Source organism: Ovis canadensis, chromosome 12, assembly GCF_042477335.2.
Source record: "Ovis canadensis isolate MfBH-ARS-UI-01 breed Bighorn chromosome 12, ARS-UI_OviCan_v2, whole genome shotgun sequence".
Taxonomy (NCBI): Eukaryota; Metazoa; Chordata; class Mammalia; order Artiodactyla; family Bovidae; genus Ovis; species Ovis canadensis.
The window spans coordinates 31642939-31657257 of record NC_091256.1 but is presented as its reverse complement, the minus strand read 5'-3'; the positions used below and the strand labels follow the sequence as shown (position 1 = coordinate 31657257).

The following is a 14319-nucleotide window of genomic DNA, read 5'->3' as shown; positions in this document are numbered from 1 at the left end:
TGTTATTTTAAATGAAATTAAAATGCTAAATTGGAGAAGGAAATGGCAACCCACTCCAGCATTCTTGCCTGGAGAATCCCACGGACAGTGAAGCTTAGTGGCCTACAGTCCATGGAGTCGCAAAGAGTCGGACACGACTGAAGCTACTTAGTCCAAAATGCTAAATAAAGAAAATATTTCAGAAACAATGAGCTATGTTTAAAAAATTAACCTTTCTCTGAGAGACCACGTGCTTTCAATAGCTTTACTTTTTTTATTTTTATAATCATCTATTTGCAACTAATTAATTTGCCAGTGGTATTTATAAGGAAATTTAGAAAGCAATGTGCTATTTTGTCATTATTTTTAAACATAATTATTTGAATTTATTTTTTTAAATGCCACTACACATATCACACAAGATTAAAATCCTCACATATTTCACTCACTGCATAAGTTAAATGAACTGCCTCTAAGTAAAATGAATTCATCATTTTGCCTGTTCTAGACAGAGTTCTGAGAACGTCTACTTCAATTACGGAGTCAGGGGGCAGGGTCATAGGCCTCATAAAGAGACAAGAAATTCAGTCTTTAGATTTTACTGACTTACAAGGAAGAAAAAGTTTTACTCAAGACAGATCTCCATCTTAATTTTTTCAGTCATTACAATTCTCTCCCCATCCCCATTTGATAAGGTCCTATTGCTTATGGAAATTACTATGAAACACAGAGTAATTTCTCTCCTGTAACATTGGCTGGCAAAAATTTAGCACTCTCTGTCTACTGAATAAATAAAGAATTGCTAGTCATTTACTTTTCACTTGTTAAAAAATTCTCTCAAGATTATTTTTCATTTTCATTGCTAGATTAAATATATAGATTTTATTGAAAATGAAAGTGTTAATCGGTCAGTCGTGTATGACTCTTTGCGACCCCATGGACTGTAGCTCACCAGGCTCCTCTGTCCATTGGATTCTCCAGGCAAGAATACTGGAGTGGGTAGCCATTCCCTTCTCCAGATCTTCCTGACCCAGGGATTGAACCTGGGTCTTCTGCATTGCTAGTGGATTCTTTACCATCTAAGCCACCAGAGAAGCCCAATAAATTCAGACAATTAGAACAAAACAGAATAGAAAAAAGAATACTTCAAAAATACTATGAAGTTGACTGAGAAAAAAAAAATGGCAATTAAACCATCAGTGACAAAGAGTTAAAGAAACAAGCAGAAGGATTATCTGTCTACTAGATAACCAGGAAGTAGAGTTATCTAGACAGACTAATTGAAAAGGATTTACAAAAGCAGGGAGAAGAACAAAAATTATGCATCAAGTCAGTGACCCAGATGTTGAAAATAGTAGTGAAAAATTATACAAATCAGTATAAGGGTTAGTAGAAGTAAAGCATAAACTGTAAAACCTACACAAGAGAATAGTCACTCTACCAGATCAAGAAAGGCGTCGAGATAAGACAGCTGTTGCTGTTGATGCTGTTGTTTAGTCACTAAGTCGTGTCCAACTCTTTGTGACCCTCATGGACTGTAGCCCTCCAGGCTCCTTGGTCCAAGGGATTTCCCAGGCAAGAATACTGGAATGGGTTGCCATTTTCTTCTCCAGGGGATCTTCCCAAGCCAAGGTTAGAACCTCCATCTCCTTGCAATAAAATTTACTGGACATAATTGTGTGGTGACACGTTAGACAATTAGGAGTAGAAGAAAAGAAAGTTTGGCTCCAGAGACATAATGGATATAATTCCCCCCCCCCTTTTTTTTTGGCCACACAATATGTGGGATCCTAGTTCCCCAATCGGCAATCAAACCTGTGCCCTCTGCATTAGAAGCACGGAGTCTTAACCACTGAACCAACAGGAAGTCCCAAAGAATGTCATTCCTAACACCCAACTTTTGTCTTCCCAGAGCTGCTTCCTCTAGGGGACTGCATGCCATCTGCCACACTGAATCTCTGTGAAGAATGCCACTTGCAAACTCCCTGACTATATCTTTCAGGGTATGGACATCTACCCCATTTTAGGATGATGGAGCTGCTGAGGACTCAACAGGAGCCCGCATGCTCTTAGAAACTTGAAGCCTGGGGTGATTATGGGTAAAAGACAGCCAGATGTCTGAACAACTCTGTTAAAAGAAATAAAGAGAATAATAATATCCTGTGCATGCTAAGTTGCTTCAGTCGTGTCTGACTCTTTGCGACCCTAAGATCTACAGCCCTCCAGGCTCCTCTGTCCATGAGATTCTCCAGGCAAGAATACTGGAGTGGGATGCCATGTCCTCCTCCAAAGGATCTTCCAGACTCAGGGATCAAACCTGCATCTTTTGTGTCTCCTACAATGGCAGGTGGGTTCTTTACCATTATCGCCACCTGGGAAGCCCAATAATATCTTAAATAAACTAATACATCATGTGCCAGCACTATTCCAACCATTTTACATACCACTGAGTTAACTCATACATAATTCCTTTCAACACCTCAATGGAGTAAATAAGCATGTCCATTTGACAGAGGAAGATACTGAGACAGAGGTAAGAGTAGTGATATGCCCAAGGTCACATGTTGGTTGGTGTCAGAGTCAAATGTTGATTCTAGGTAATCTGGTTCTTGAGGCTGCATTCTTAACCATCACTTTCCCTAAAGGTGAAGAGGAATGATGAGAACAGAAGAAAGGAGGGAAGAAAACGGAATAAAGAGCAAGAAAGAAAAGGTGAGAGGCAAAAATGCATGTGAACCTTTTCCAAATATAATATTGAAATTTCGTGGCATAAAATATCACCAATCTCCTTAAAATTATAAAATAAAAGATGAAGATGTGGAAAAACACCAACAAAAAACAAAAATTACTCACTATACTATCATGAGAATGCAGTGCAATAGCTTGCTCCCTGGAAGAAAAGCAATGACAAGTCTAGACAGCATACTAAAAAGCAGAGACATTATTTTGCTGACAAAGGTCCATATAGTCAAAGCTATCATTTTTTCAGTAGTCCTGTACAGATGTGAGAGTTGGACCATAAAGAAGACTGGACGCTGAAGAACTGATGCTTTCAAACCGTAAAGCTGGAGAAGACTCTTGAGAGTCCCTTGGACTGCAAGAAGATCAAACCAGTCAAACCTAAAGGAAATAAAGTATTCATTGTATTCATTGAAAGGACTAATGCTGAAGCTCCAATACTTTGGCCACCTGATGAGAAGAGCTGACTCATTGGAAAAGACTGATGCTGGGAAAGAATGATGACAAGAGAAGGGGGTGACAGAGGATAAGATGATTGAATGGCATCATTGACTCAATAGGCATGAGTTTGAGCAAACTTCAAGAGACAGTGAAGGACAGGGAAGCCTGGCATGCTGCAGTCCATGGGGTTGCGAAGTGTCGGACATGACTGAGCAACTCAACAACAACAAGGCACTCATGTATGTGGCCAAAAATAAACAATTTGGTCTTTGAACACATACAGAAAACTTTCACCTACACAAGTTCAAAGTCACAAAACTTCAGAAATGTTTGTTAGAGCTGCACACATATACACATTGTAGTAAAATTACAATGGAATGGTGAAAATACAAATCTCAGGACAGACATGGAGCAATTTCTAAGACCTGTCGTGTCTTCATACACTGGGAATTCCATAACGGGAAAACTAAAGACCTTGTGCTATTGTTACTACATTTGAAAGAAAGAAAAAAAAGAAGAAACGAAAAAAAAAATCAATACAATTGAAGAGCAGCAAAAGACAGCCAATTTACAGAAAAGAAAATACAAGCAATTTTCACTTTTAGAAGCCCTTGACCTGGGTTCTAGGTATATTTTCACTTTGAAACCTATATATAACAAACTCATCTTGTAAATGCCAATGTATATTTCAGGAAAAATTATATTGAAACAAACACTTCCTTAGAGTTTTGGAAAACGTTCCTTTAGTCAAAAAGCTGAAGGTAGGCATTGATGAATGGTTTCCAATGTTAAATTTTACTGTGAAATGTCATTACTTTTCCAAAAAACATAAGCATATTATATTTTGTTCTGAACAGTGAAGTAATGTTACTTCCACAAAATACGTTAATTTTCTGTTCCTTTAAGGCAATGTGAAAGAGGAAGTATTACCTTTATATACAAAGCTATTTATTTATAGAATTTTGGTACAACACACATAGAAAAACACATAAAAGATTGAAGTAACAAATGGCATTGAAGTGTCTTTAATAAAGTGAATTTAGAAAACTGGTGTTTTTTTTCTTTATTTTACTTTATAATACTGTTTTGGTTTTGCCTTACATTGACATGAATCCACCACGGGTGTACATGCGATCCCAAACATGAACCCCCCCTCCCACCTCCCTCCCCACAACAACCCTCCGGGTCATCTCCGTGCACCAGCCCCAAGCATGCTGTATCTTGCATAGGACATAGACTGATGATTCGATTCTTACATGATAGTATACATGTTTCAATGCCATTCTCCCAAATCATCCCACCCTCTCCCTCTCCCTCTGAGTCCAAAAGTCCTCTATACACATCTGTGTCTTTTTTGCTGTTTGCATACAGGGTCACCATTGCCATCTTTCTCATTTCCATATATATGTGTTAGTATACTGTATTGGTGTTTTTCTTTCTGGCTTACTTCACTCTGTATAATCGGCTCCAGTTTCATCCATCTCATCAGAACTGATTCAAATGAATTCTTTTTTACGGCTGAGTAATACTCCATTGTGTATATGTACCACAGCTTTCTTATCCATTCATCTGCTGATGGACATCTAGGTTGTTTCCATGTCCTGGCTATTATAAACAGTGCTGCAATGAACATTGGGGTACATGTGTCTCTTTCAATTCTGGTTTCCTCGGTGTGTATGCCCAGAAGTGGGATTGCTGGGTCATATGGCAGTTCTATTTGCAATTTTTTAAGGAATCTCCACACTGTTTTCCATAGTGGCTGTACTAGTTTGCATTCCCACCAACAGTGTAGGAGGGTTCCCTCTTCTCCACACCCTCTCCAGCATTTTTTGCTTGCAGATTTTTGGATTGCAGCCATTCTGACTGGTGTGAAGTGGTACCTCATTGTGGTTTTGATTTGCATTTCTCTAATAATGAGTGATGTTGAGCATCTTCTCATGTGTTTGTTAGCCATCCGTATGTCTTCTTTGGAGAAATGTCTGTTTAGTTCTTTGGCCCATTTTTTGATTGGGTCGTTTATTTTTCTGGAATAGAGTTGCATAAGTTGCTTGTATATTTTTGAGATTAGTTGTTTGTCAGTTGTTTCATTTGCTATTATTTTCTCCCATTCAGAAGGCTGTCTTTTCACCTTGCTTATATTTTCCTTTGTTGTGCAGAAGCTTTTAATTTTAATTAGATCCCATTTGTTTATTTTTGCTTTTATTTCCAGAATTCTGGGAGGTGGATCATCCAGGATCCTGCTGTGATGTATGTCGGAGAGTGTTTTGCCTATGTTCTCCTCTAGGAGTTTTATAGTTTCTGGTCTTACATTTAGATCTTTAATCCATTTTGAGTTTATTTTTGTGTGCGGTGTTAGAAAGTGATCTAGTTTCATTCTTTTACAAGTGGTTGACCAGTTTTCCCAGCACCACTTGTTAAAGAGATTGTCTTTACTCCATTGTATATTCTTGCCTCCTTTGTCAAAGATAAGGTGTCCATATGTGTGTGGATTTATCTCTGGGCTTTCTATTTTGTTCCATTGATCTATATGTCTGTCTTTGTGCCAGTACCATACTGTCTTGATGACTGTGGCTTTGTAGTAGAGCCTGAAGTCAGGCAAGTTGATTCCTCCAGTTCCATTCTTCTTTCTCAAGATTGCTTTGGCTATTCGAGGTTTTTTGTATTTCCATACAAATCTTGAAATTATTTGTTCTAGTTCTGTGAAAAATATCGCTGGCAGCTTGATAGGGATTGCATTGAATTTGTAAATTGCTTTGGGTAGTATGCTCATTTTCACTATATTGATTCTTCCAATCCATGAACATGGTATATTTCTCCATCTATTAGTGTCCTCTTTGATTTCTTTCATCAGTGTTTTATAGTTTTCTATATATAGGTCTTTAGTTTCTTTAGGTAGATATATTCCTAAGTATTTTATTCTTTTCGTTGCAATGGTGAACGGAATTGTTTCCTTAATTTCTTTTTCTACTTTCTCATTATTAGTGTACAGGAATAAAAAGGCACAAGAAGATACTTAAGATGACTCAGGAAATTTTATGATTTATCATTGTACCATTAAAATTACAGAAACAACTAAAATAAGCAGTAGATATAGTATAGTACATCCATAAAATGGAACACTATTTTGTCCTTGTGCTTTCCAAGGGGCTCAGTGGTAAAGAATCTACTTGCCAATGTAGGAGATGCAAGAGATATCCCTGGATATCTCTTCTTTGATCCCTGAATCAAGAAGATCCCCTGGAGTAGGAAATGGCAGCCCACTTCAGTATTTTTGCTTGGAAAATTCCATGGAGAGAGGAGCCTGGCAGGCTATAGTCCATGGGGTTGCAAAGAGTTGGAAGCGACTGAACACACACACATTTGTCCTGATAAAAATTAAGTGGATCAGTGTGTCTTCACATAGACACAACATGTAATGTGAAAACAAAGGAAGATACAGCATAGTGTAATATGATCCCATACTTATAGAAAACAATTTATATTAATATGGGAATGTATACACAGAAAAAGTCTTACTTTGAACGAATTTATTAAAAGTGATTGCCTTTAGAGATTAAAATTTGAAAGGAGAAATTTACTTTATTAATTTCTGAATTTAGCAAATCATTCTATAAGAGTTGTATAATATTTTCAAAATTTAAAATTTCTAACTTGTATTGAAATAAACAATCCTTTAGAAAAATATAAACACATGTTTAATGTTAAGGAAAGTATTAGACATATCTAGGCATTAAAACCTAAGGATCTTGCCTATTTAATATAACATGAACCACAGCCTAACCTAGTTAAAATGTTAGGATATTTGCCAGCTCTTTAGCTTTGTACAAAGACCTTAGCTGAAACTGTGCCACTTACTGGCTGGGTTTACCTTGAGCAAGTTTTTTAATCCAAAATTCAGTTTCTTCTGTAAAATTTCAATAATAGCAATCATGAGTATGTTTGCAGGCATATCATAAAGAACTTGAAAGACTGATAAATAATGTGTTTTCAATAAGCAATAATGATAATTATTACATTATTACATAATGGTGGGCATCTATGTAGATTGCAGTAAGAAAAAAATATATACCAGTCTGTCAATATCTTATTAATTAATCAAAAAATATTTACTATATGTAAATCATGTGTAAGTTAGTATGGTATTTATTATTGAATAAATTTGATGTGTAACATTTTGCTAAGTTTAAGGTATAAAGCTTATCTATGTAATCATAGATACATTTACATATTGTAATATGATTGATGATAGAGCAGTATTTATCACATTACATGATTATAGTACAATATTACTGTCTATATTTATTATATGCTTTTGATCTGGATGGCTTACTCACTACTCATTTCGAGTTTGTACCCTTAAACACCATTATTCTTAACCACCACCTTTTTCTGGTAACCACCATTTTCACCTCTTTTTTATATGTCTAATTTCTTTAGATTCCATATATAAGTGATCACCTTGATGCTGGGAGGGATTGGGGGCAGGAGGAAAAGGGGACGGCAGAGGATGTGATGGCTGGATGGCATCACTGACTCGATGGACGTGAGTCTGAGTGAACTCCAGGAGTTGGTGATGGACAGGGAAGCCTGGCATGCTGTGATTCATGGGGTCGCAAAGAGTCGGATACGACTGAGCAACTGAACTGAACTGATCTAGCACAGTACTTGTCCTTCTGTCTGACTTATTTCAAGTAGCATAATGTGCTCAAGGTCCATCCATATTGTCACAAATGGGAAGATATCTTTCTTTCTTATGACTGAACAATATCCCACTGTGTATAATACGGTATCTTTTTTACCTATTCATTCATTTATGGGTATTTGAATTGTTTCCCCATTTTGGCTGTTATGAATAGTGCTTCATTAAGTGTGGACTTCATAAATACTGTCAAAAATCCTGTAGTCATTTCCTTTAGCTTATACCCAGAGGTGGAATAGCTGGATCATATGGTAGATCTATTTTTAATTTTTTAAGGAAACTACATTGTTTGCCACACTGGTTGGGCCAATTTACATTCCCACCAACAACATATAAGGGTTCTCTTCTCACTACAGACTTGATAGCATCTGCTGTCTCTTGCCTTCTTGATGATAGCCATTTTAACAGATGGGAGATGAGGATATCTCATGGTGGTTTTTATTTGCATTTGCCTTGTGATTAGTGATGTTAAACATCTTTTCATGTGTCTGTTGGCCACTTCGATGTCTTCTTTAGAGAAACGATGTCTTCTTTAGTTCTTCTGCCCATTTTTTAATTGGACTGTTTGCTTTTCTGTTATAAGCCCCTGTTGAATACATGATTTGCAAAATTTGTCTCCCATTCTGTAGGTTCTTTTTAGTTGTTTATGATGCTGTACAGAAGTTTTTGAATTTTATATAGTTGTATTTGTGGATTTTTTTTTGTTTATGATTTTGGCATCATGCTCAAAAAATTATTGCCAAGACCAGTGTCAATGAGCTTTATCTCTATGTTTTCTTCTAGTTTTACAGTATCAGATCTTGTATTTAACTTTTTAATCCATCTTGAGTGAACTTTTGTGAGTGTTGTGAGATAGGGGTCCAATTTCACTGCTCTTCATGTATTTCTCCAGTTTTCCCACCACCATTTATTGAAAAGACTTCCCTTTCCCACTGAGTATTCCTGGCTCACTTTTCAAATACTAGATGACCATATACGATGTAACTCAATTTTAGAATTTCCATTCTGTCCTATTAGTCAATGGGTCTATTTTTGTGCCAGAACCATACTGCTTTTCTTACTATGACTTTCTATTATTTTATGAAATCCAAAAGTGTGACATCTCTAGATTTGGTTCTTTTGTCTCAGGATTGCTTTGGCTATTCAGAGTCTTTGTGGTTCCTCATAAATTTTAGGATTGTTTCTTCTATTTCTGTTTGGGTGGGGATAGCATTGAATCTGTAGATGGTTTGGCAGTTATATGGGTATTTTAACACATTACTTATTCCAGTCTAAGAATACAGGATGCCTTTCCATTTGTTTGTGTTCTTCACTTTCATCTAGCAGATTTTTGTGGTTTTCATTTTGCATATCTTTTACTTCCTTGATTAAACTTAACCTTAAATATTTTATGGGTTTCAATCTTACTGTGAATGAGATACTATATTGTTTTTCCAGTTGTTTCATCATTAGTGTAAAGGAATTCAATTGATTTCTGTCTAAACTCAAATCCTACAACTTTACCAAAATTGTTGATTAAGTCAGCAGTTCTTAAGGAATTCTTTGTGATTTTCTGTATATAGGATCAGTTGTTGTTCAGTCATTCAGTCATATCCCACTCTTTGCAGCCCAATGGGCTGCAGCACACCAGCCTTCCCTGTCCATCACCAACTCCTGGAGCTTGCTCAAACTCAAGTCCATTGAGTCAGTGATGCCATCCAACCATCTCGTCCTCTGTTGTCCCCTTCTTCTCCTGCCTTCAACCTTTCCCAGCATCAGGGTCTTTTCAAATGAGTCAGTTCTTCACATCAGGTGGCCAAAGTATTGGAGTTTCAGCTTCAGCATCAGTCCTTCCAATGAATATTCAGAACTGATTTCCTTTAAGATTGAATGATTTGATCTCCTTGGAGTCCAAGGGACTCTCAAGAGTCTTCTCTAATGCCACAGTTCAGGAGCATCAATTCTTTAATGCTCAGCCTTCTTTATGGTTCAACTGTCACATCCATACATGACTCCTGGAGAAGTCTTACCTTTGACTATACAGACTTGTTGGCAAATAAATGTCTCTGCTTTTTCATATGCTGTCTAGGTTTGTCATAGCTTTTCTTCCAAGGAGCAAGCATCTTTTAATTTCATGGCTCCAGTCACCATCTGCAGTGATTTTGGAGCCCCTCAAAATAAAGTCTCTCACTGTTTCCACTGTTTCCCCATCTGCCATGAAGTGTGGCACAGAATGCCATGATCTTAGTTTTTTTAATGTTGAGTTTTAAGCCAGTTTTTTCACTCTCCTCTTTCACCTTCATCAAGAGGCTGTTTAGTTCCTCTTTGCTTTCTACCATAAGGGTGGTGTAATCTACGTATTTGAGGTTATTGATATTTCTCCTGGCAATCTTTTTAATTATTTATTTTAATTGGAGGCTAATTACTTTACAATATTGTAGTGTTTTGTTTTTTTTTTTGCCATTCATTGACATGAATCAGCCATGGTTATACATGTGTCCCCCATCCTGAATCCCCCTCCTACCTCCCTCCTTATTCCATCCCTCAGGGACATCCCAGTGCACTTGCCCTGAGCACCCTGTCTCATGCATCAAAGCTGGACTGGCGATCTGTTTCACATATGGTAATATACATGTTTCAATGCTATTCTCTCAAATTGTCCCACCCTCACCTTCTCCCACAGAGTCCAAAAGTCTGTTCTTTACATCTGTGTCTCTTTTGCTGTCTCACATATAGGTTCATCGTTACCATCTTTCTAAATTCCATATATATGCGTTAATATACTGTATTGGTGTTTTTCTTTCCGACTTACTTCATTCTGTATAATAGGCTCCAGTTTCATTCACCTCGTTAGAACTGATTCAAATGCATTCTTTTAATTTTTTAATTTATTTTAATTGAGGGCTAATTACTTTACAATATTGTAGTTGTTTCTCCATACATTGACATGAATTAACCATGGTGTACATGTGTTCGCCATCCTGAACCCCTCTCCCACCTCCCTCCCCATCCCATCCCTCAAGGTCATCCCAGTGCACCAGCCCTGAGCACTCTGTCTCATGCATCAAACCTGGACTGGCGATCTATTTCACATATGATAATATACATGTTTCAATGCTATTCTCTCAAATCATCCCACCCTCACTTTCTCCCAGAGAGTCCAAAAGTCTGTTCTTTACATCTGTGTCTCTTTTGCTATCTCGCATATAGGGTCATCATTACCATCTTCCTAAATTCCATATATATGCGTTAATATACTGTATTGGTGTTTTTCCTTCTCACTTATTTTATTCTGTATAATAGGCTCCAGTTTCATCCACCTCATTAGAACTGATTCAAATGCATTCTTTTTAATAGCTGAATAATATTCATCATGTATATGAACCACAGCTTTCTTATCCATTCGTCCGCTGATGGACATCTAGGTTGCTTCCATATCCTGGCTATTATAAACAGTGCTGCAATGAACATTGGGGTACACGTGTCTCTTTCAACTCTGGTTTCCTCGGTGTGTATGCCCAGCAGTGGGATTGTTGGGTCATATGGCAGTTCTATTTCCAGTTTTTTAAGGAAACGCCACATTGTCCTCCATAGTGGCTGTACTAGTTTGCATTCCCACCAACAGTGTAAGAGGGTTCCCTTTTCTCTGCACCCTCTCCAGCATTTATTGTTTGTAGACTTTTGGATAGCAGCCATTCCGACTGGCATGAGATGGAACTTCATTGTGGTTTTGATTTCAAATGCATTCTTTTTAATAGCTGAGTAATATTCCATCATGTATATGTACCACAGCTTTATTATCCATTCATTTGCTGATGGACATCTAGGTTGCTTCTATGTCCTAGCTATTGTAAACAGTGCTGCAATGAACATTGAGGTACACGTGTCTCTTTCAATTCTGGTTTCCTCAATGTGTATACTCAGCAGTTGGATTGCTGTCTCCCGGCAATTTTGATTCCAGCTTGTGCTTCATCCAGCCCATCATTTTGCATGATGTACTTGGCATATAAGTTAAATAAGCAGGGTGACAATATACAGCCTTGATGTATTCCCTTCCTAATCTGGAACCAGTCAGTTGTTCTGTGTCTGGTTCTAACTATTTCTTTTTAACCTGCATACAGGTTTCACAGGAGGCAGGTAAGGTGACCTGGTAGCCCCATGTCTTTAGGAATTTTCCACAGTTTGTTGTGATCCACGCAAAGACTTTAGCATAGTTAATGAAGCAGAAGTAGATGTTTTTCTGGAATTCTCTTGCTTTTCCTATGGTCCAGTTGATGTTGGCAGTTTAATCTCTGGTTCATCTCCCTTTTCTAAATTCTGCTTGAACACCTAGAAGTTCACAGTTCATGTACTGTTGTAACCTAGCTGGAGAATTTTCAGCATTACTTTGTTAGCCTGTGAAATGAGTACAATTTTGTGGACGTTTGAGCAATTTTTGGCATTACCTTTCCTTGGGATTGGATTGAAAACTGATTTTTCCAGTCCTGTGGCCAATGCTGAGTTTTCCAAGTTTCCTGGCATATTGAGTGCAGCACTTTCACAGCATCATCTTTTAGGATTTGGAATAGCTCAGCTGGAATTATATCACCTCCACTTGCTTTGTTCATAGTGATGCTTCCTAGGGCCCACTTGACTTCCAGGATGTCTGGTTCTATGTGAGTGATCAAACCATCATGGTTATCTGGGTCAGTAAGATTATTTTGTATAGTTCTTCTGTCTATTCTTGCCATCTCTTCTTAATATCGTCTGCTTCTGTTAGGTCCATGCCATTTCTATCATCAGCAAAGAATGACAGTTTTACTTCTTCCTTTCCAACTTGGATGTCTTTATTTCTTGGTCTTGCCTAATTACTCTGGACTTCCCTGGTGGCTCAGATGGTAAAGCATCTGCCTACAATGTGGGAGACCCAGGTTCAATCCCTGGGTTGGGAAGATCCTCTAGAGGCTAGAACTTCCAGTACTGTGCCGAGTAGGAGTGGTAAGATCATTTCCTTGATCTTGACCTTAGAGGAAATATTTTCAATTTCTCTACATTAAGAATAATGTTAGCTAGGTTTGTCATGCATGGCCTATATTCTTTTAAGGTATATTCTTTCTATACTCAGTCCGTTAAGGGTTTTTATCATCAAAAGATGTTGTATTCTGTCAAATGCTTTTTCTGAATCTATTGAGAGGACCATATGATTTTTGTCTTTCATTTTATTGATGTGATGATATATTTACTAATTCACATATATCAAACAGTCCTTGCATCCCAGTGATAAATTGGTCATAGTGTACAAAGTGTTCTTGAATTCAGTTAACGAATATTTTGTTGAGAATTTTTTCATGTATATTCATAAGGGATAGTGGTCTACAGTTTTCTTTTCTTGTTGCATCCTTATCTATTCTTGGTATCAAAATAATGCTTGAAGAATGAGTTTGGACATGTTCTTCAATATTTTGGAAAAATTTAAAGAAAGTGTTCACACTTTCTTTAAATGTTAGGTAGAATTCTGAAGTGATGCCATCTGATCCTGGAGTTTTCTGTTAGAAGTTTTAAAATTACCAATTCAATCTCTTTACTCGTTATTGTGTGTTCAGATTTGTTTTTTTTTTTTCCTACTTTAATCTTGGTAGGTTGTTTGCTTCTAGAAATGTATCCATTTCTTCTAGGTTATATAATTTTTGGTATAGATGTTCAATAGTAGTCCCTTTGGATTCTATGTATTTCTGTAGCATCAGCTGTAATATCTCCTCTTTCATTTCTAAATTTATTTAAGTCCCCTTGTTGTCTTGGTTTGTCAATTTTGCTTATCTTTTTTGAAGAATCAGCTCTTAATTTTGTTGATCCTTTTTATTGCTTTTGTGGTTTCTAGTTCATTTATTTCCATTCTGATCCTTATTTCTTTCTTTCTGCTAACTGTGAACTTAATTTGTTCTTTTTCTAGCTCCTTGAGGAGTAAAGTTTGGTTACTCAATCGAGATGAAATTTCTTAATATATACATTTATTGCTATAAACTTTCAGAACTACTTTTGCTGAATCTCACAATATTTGATGTGATATGTTTTAATTTTCATTTGTTTTGAGACAATTTTTTATTTCCCTTTTTCCTTTTGATCCAACGGTTGTCTAGAAGTATGTTGTTTAGTTTCACATATTTGCAGATCTTCTCACTTTTCTCTTGTTAATTTCTAGCTTCATACTATTGTGGTCAGAGGAGACAGATATGATTTCAATCTTTTAAATTTGCTAAGATTTTTTTGTGTGGCCTATTATATGATCTATCCTGGAGAATATTCCATGTGCCCATGAGAAGAATGTGCGTTCCACTGCTGTTGGATGGAATGTTCAATATATGTCTAATAAATTCATTTCTTATAAAGTGGTATTCAATTCCAACATTGCCTTGTTGATCTTCTCTCTGGACAATCTATCCATTGCTAATAGTGGGGATTTAAAATCTCTCACTTTTAGTTTTATTGCCTATTATATTGCCTTT

At 36.9% G+C, this 14319-nt stretch overlaps 1 protein-coding gene across 4 annotated transcripts in view; it reads right to left on the bottom strand.

Annotated features, from left to right (window-relative positions):
- Window positions 1–14319, bottom strand: part of SPATA17 (spermatogenesis associated 17) — a 250526-nt gene that overhangs the window by 218528 nt on the left and 17679 nt on the right. The window lies entirely within an intron of this gene.